Source organism: Mandrillus leucophaeus, unplaced genomic scaffold (assembly GCF_000951045.1).
Source record: "Mandrillus leucophaeus isolate KB7577 unplaced genomic scaffold, Mleu.le_1.0 Scaffold396, whole genome shotgun sequence".
Taxonomy (NCBI): Eukaryota; Metazoa; Chordata; class Mammalia; order Primates; family Cercopithecidae; genus Mandrillus; species Mandrillus leucophaeus.
Genome location: NW_012104209.1, coordinates 1,210,577 through 1,216,089, shown reverse-complemented (window position 1 = coordinate 1,216,089; position 5,513 = coordinate 1,210,577). Strand labels below are relative to the sequence as shown.

Genomic DNA, 5,513 nt, shown 5'->3' with positions numbered 1-5,513 from the left:
GAATTGCTTGAACCTGGGAGGCAGAGGTTGCAGTGAGCCGAGATCACGCCATTGCACTCCAGCCTGGGCAACAAGAGTGAAACTCCATCTCAAAATAGTAATAATAATAAGTTGTTATAATATATGGAATGTATATTGCAGCATTATATTTTAAAAACAAACCATTACAAAAACACCGTTAATTTTGAAAGGCACATTAACCAGTAGGGTTGAAAGATTTAATGTTCCAGTAATAGGAATTTGGAATTCCAAAACACAGAGAAATCGTCACTTTTATTGTTTTGCTTAGTTTGGTTTTATTTCAGGAAGTTAGGAGACACTGGGCCCGACAGCGCAGATGACAAGCTGTGGTGCAAATGCTTCCTATCTATGAGACAGGAAATGCTCTCAGACCCTGCACGTAACTCCCTGCAAAGTTTGCTCTTTGTTTTTGGTACATCCATTTGCTTCTTTGTACTTAATTCTATGTATTGTGTATAGATGAGACAAAGAGAAAGCTGCAGTTATAGGACAGTATATGACTTCTAAAGAAATTGCTCTTACATTACCAAGGAACAAATGAAGAGGTTTACTGATTTATGAGGAGACATTTGGTATAAACTGAAGGACTTGCTACAGTAGCCTTATAAAGGACCTCATAATAAAATTTGTCAGGTCACACACACACACACATATGCAAGCACGTACATATATACACATATACAACTGTTTTTCAAGTGATTTCAGATTTTTCAAATGCAGCCACTAAAGATCAATTCTAGCAATTAATACATTTTGAATTTGTACCCTCTGAGCTCTTACCATTTTGGACACGCAGACCTTGGGAATTAAGAACCTAGAATATTTTTCTTCATAATTTTGACACTGATTCATCCTATTTTTTTTTCAAGGAGGAGGGGGTCACAGGGTCTCGCTCTGTCACCCAGGCTAGTGTACAGTGATGTGTGATCATAGCTTGCTGTAACCTCAAACTCCTGGGCTCAAGTGACCCTCCCACCTCAGCCTCTTGAGTAGCTGGGACTACAGGAACAGACCACCAAACCTGGCTAATTTTTTTAAAACTTTTTTTTTTTTTTTTTTGTTGAGACGGAGTCTGGCTCTGTCGCCCAGGCTGGAGTGCTGTGGCTGGATCTCAGCTCACTGCAAGCTCCGCCTCCCGGGTTTACGCCATTCTCCTGCCTCAGCCTCCTGTGTAGCTGGGACTACAGGCGCCCGCCACCTCGCCCGGCTAGTTTTTTGTATTTTTTTTTTTTAATAGAGACGGGGTTTCACTGTGTTCGCCAGGATGGTCTCGATCTCCTGACCTCATGATCCGCCCGTCTCGGCCTCCCAAAGTGCTGGGATTACAGGCTTGAGCCACCGCGCCTGGCCTTAAAAACTTGTTGTAGAGACGGGGTCTCACTATGTTGCCCAGATTTGTCTTGAATTCCTGGCCTTAAGCAGTCCCCCTGCCTCGGCCTCCCAAAGTGCTAGGATTACAGCCAGGAGCCAGTGCACTGGGCCATGATTCATCCTGTCTTTGAATCTGCCCACCTGGAAGTGTTGTGTAAATTTTTCCATAAAGACTGGAATTGGCTTCAGTTCAACTATCAGATTCTTCACAGTGCCTCCGAGGCATGCTCCTACTGCTGCAAAAAAAAAGCTGGGGGAGGAAAGTATTTTAAAATTATTGAATGATGCTTGCTTAAACTTGCAAATTTACAGTGGCCAGGAGCACAACATCATGGTAAAAAATTTTCCTCCTACAAGTACTTTTGATGACTTTATTACAATATTACATAAGTCCAACTAGAGAACTGCAATAGAATGATACATTTCATCCCATTTGCTATACAGCTGGTTTTTATTACAAAAATCTTGTTTTTCCTTTAGTTTCATTTTTAAGGCAAATATTTGGCCCCTGGTTGAGGGAGTAGAGTGTCAACCCTCAGCATTTGAAAAGGGAATTGCATGTTGGCAGGGCCATGCTGCCTCCCAAGCCTGTGGGAGAGGAGCCTTGCTTGTCTGGTCCACCTCTAGGAGCCCCAGGCATTCCTTGATTTCCAGTACAAAACTTCAGTCTCTGACTCTTGGTTACATGGCCATCTTCTCTGTGTGTCTGTGTCTTCGGACGGTGTCCTCTCTGTGTTTATTTTCTCTTCTAAGGGCAGCTGTCTTTTGGGATTAAGGATGCACCTTATTCCTTGCGATCCCAACAATTAATTTGCAACAACCCTATTCCAAATAATGTCACATGCTGAGGTATTGTGGATCAGAACATCAGCATATCTTTTTGGGAGGCACAATTCAACTCGTAAGACCTGCCAAGCACCACTCTAGGTGCCAGATTACAGAACAAATAAGACAGAGTCCATGCTCTGCAACTACAAGGAGGTTGACATGAAACAAACAAAAACCAAGAGTATCAGTTCATGATAAATGCTATGTAGACGATTACAGGGCACCTTAAACTTACATCGGGTACTACAGAGACAATTACATAATAGGGCACCTACTCTGAAAAAAATCACTCTAGGGTGACCTTTAAGCTGAGATCCCAAGGAAAGATGAAGGCAGTCATGCAGAAATAGGAAAAAGAAGATTCAAGGCTAAAGAAACGAAGGCCCCAGGAGGAAAAGAATTGCCCCATCCCATTGCTCACAGCCAAATCTGTCAGCAAGAAGGGCTTCCTTTTTTCCATGAATTTATGTATAACCTCACATATGATCTGCTTAAGTTTGAGCTCCTGGTAGGTAATTTTCTGTAAAGTTATGGACAGATGGAACAGCAACCCAAGGCATAGAACTTTTCATGCTCTAAAAAAAAAGTGTTCATCTTTAGCTTGAAGGTGGCACATTGTTTTATGGACTGTGAGGCAATTTTTATAGTTTGGCAGCTATTTTCCAAATATAAACTGAAATAACATTGTAAGGAATTGTGGAAAATAAATGGAGAAACTATTACTGACTAGCTAAGTCCTTCTCATATCTCCTTAAACAATATCAGATCTGGTTTGCAACTACTCATTCATGAAAGACATTAGTTTCATTTACAAGAAAATCATCCCTAAATTTGTCTTTAATCAGATAAATTTAAAGAAATAAATGGGGTCAGGTGTGGTGGCTCATACCTGTAATCCCAACACTTTGGGAGGCTGAGGTGGGCGGATGACCTGAGGTTAGGAGTTTGAGACCACCCTGGCCAACATAGTAAAACCCCACCTCTACTAAAAATACAAAAATTAGCCGGGTGTGGTGGCAGGCACCTGTAATCTCAGCAACTCAGGAGACTGAGGCAGGAGAATTGCTTGAACCCGGGAGATGGAGGTTGCAGTGAGCAGAGATTGTGCCACTGCACTCCAGCCTGGGTGACAGATTGAGACTACATCTCAAAAACAAACAAACAAAAAGGGAATACATAAATAATTATAAGAATATCATTAATGTAATAAGAATAAAAAATTAACATAAGTAATGTAGAAATAGCCATTATTTATGTTTGTGATTATATTTCATAGAAGCCACATTTTCCCAAGAACATTCTTACCTTTTAAAATTCCATAGATCCCATAGCATAGGACATAGTGATCTAAAGTTGGGATCTAAGTGGTTTCATCTCAAGGAAAATTAAAACATTGCATGACAATGAAAAACAGCAGAGAAAATTTAAGGGCCAAGATCTTTTGTACCTTTTCTATGTCAAGTTTGGGTTTGCATTTTCAAAACTCTGAGAAAGATTAACAGTAAAAATAGGGCATCTTTTTTATCGCTGTTGTTTGCAGATATAAGCATATTTTACTCACTGAATTATTAACTTTTCCATATGTCTGTCAATTTTTAGAAAAAGACCAAGAACTTCTAAAATAACATGTCAGAATCTGTGATTCAGGGAGAGAACAAATGTATTCAGCTCTCAGAATAACCTAAGCTCTGACCCAATTGAGTCTTAAATGAGAAGCTTTCTAAGAATATGGTTGTTTCACAGTAACTTTCTATGAATTCTCTCAAACAAAATTTAACAAGGGCCACGACTTCTTAAGATGTTCAAAATTGGACACTGCTCATCTTTTCATCCATTCTGGGGGGAAAAATCAAGCTACAAATCCTTAAAAATTAAGCAAATAAGCAGAAACCTTACTGTGCAATAAGCATTTCAAGACACTTCCAGGAGGGTAGTGTCTTTCTATTGAGTTATATTTCAAATAATTGCATTAGAAGAAAGGTGTTAGGAGGTTAAACATAAAGTGTATTCCATGCAATCCCTTTGGGTCAAGGTATACTGCCCTGAACACACTAGACCAGCGTTCATTCATCTGTGGCATGGTGAAATTTCTCCCACTCTCCCTACCCCCAGAATCCTCACCTGTGGTTCTTGGAGGCACTAGACTCAGATGTGGGGCATCTGTTGTTCTGGCCCAGAGGGTGGGCACCACGAAGGCTGTTGCTCCTGAGCCCGTTCCATCAGGGCAGCCGCAGAGGAGGGCAGTTTTTATTCAGCTGGGTTTTTCTGTTGTTTCTTAAAGGCCCACAGTTACAATATCAGAGGCCCGAGTGAGACGTTGGTTCCCTGGAAGAGTTAGCAAATGAGCTATGAATACCTTATTAATATTAGCTTACCAAATAATTGACAAAGGCAGGTAGAGTCAAAACTCACATATAAATAAGTCACTTGGAGTACATTGTGATTGCTGAGAATGAAGATCTACTATATGGCTTACTCCAGTGAAAGTATATATATATGAATGTAATTTCAGAGACCCTTTTTCTAAATCAACTGTAGAAAAGCTAACTCTCTTTTCTTCTACTTTTTACATCACAATTAAAAGGAGACCCCATTCCTTTGGTTCTAGAAGTATGTTACAAGAACAAGAGCAAGAGTCTGTTGGCTTTTTGCTTGGCACCAGCATTCCTTTTGCGTCTCTTAAGCTTGGCGTATGAGTAAGTCATTGAAGACTGAGTGTGTTATAGAAAGAAAAACCACACTTGAGTTTGAACCTGAAGCTTCAAGGAACAAAACAAATGTTGGCCTAGTGAAAAAAAAAAAGCAAGTTATTCAGTGTCCAAATGAATCTGCTATTTTAGGGGGAAACACCGTGAAAGAGGTAAAGGGTACTTTGTTTACATGAGAACCACAGTACGCTGGCAAGGTATCTGAGTGAACCAGGTGGTGGTGGAATATTTTTCTCCTGAAGCCTTTCATCACACCACTCTGACTTGCTACAACGGCTGCCTGTGCTTGCTGACTCCAGTGAGTTCCAGGCATCAGTAGGGACTGAAAATATAAGCAAAGGAAAACACTTCACAGATGTGGGTTATTTCAGAAAATTGAAGAGAAGGAGGGAGATTAGGGGTCCTAGGCAAAGCATTAATATTATGAGTCAGACATACCTGCAGTTCCCAGATGCTTTGCAGATTCATTTTGTGCCATGCAGCACACATCTTCTTCCTGTTTTACTCTTGCAGATTCTCCTCTTGATCCTCTTCCCTCCCACTTGGAAATTTTACTTCTGCTGGATTTTAAAGCTTTGATTCTTT

At 40.5% G+C, this 5,513-nt stretch overlaps 1 long non-coding RNA gene across 1 annotated transcript in view; it reads right to left on the bottom strand.

Moving 5' to 3' along the window:
- The window catches only part of LOC105547764, a 26,023-nt gene that overhangs the window by 359 nt on the left and 20,151 nt on the right, over positions 1-5,513 (bottom strand). The gene's annotated exons all lie outside the window — the stretch shown is intronic.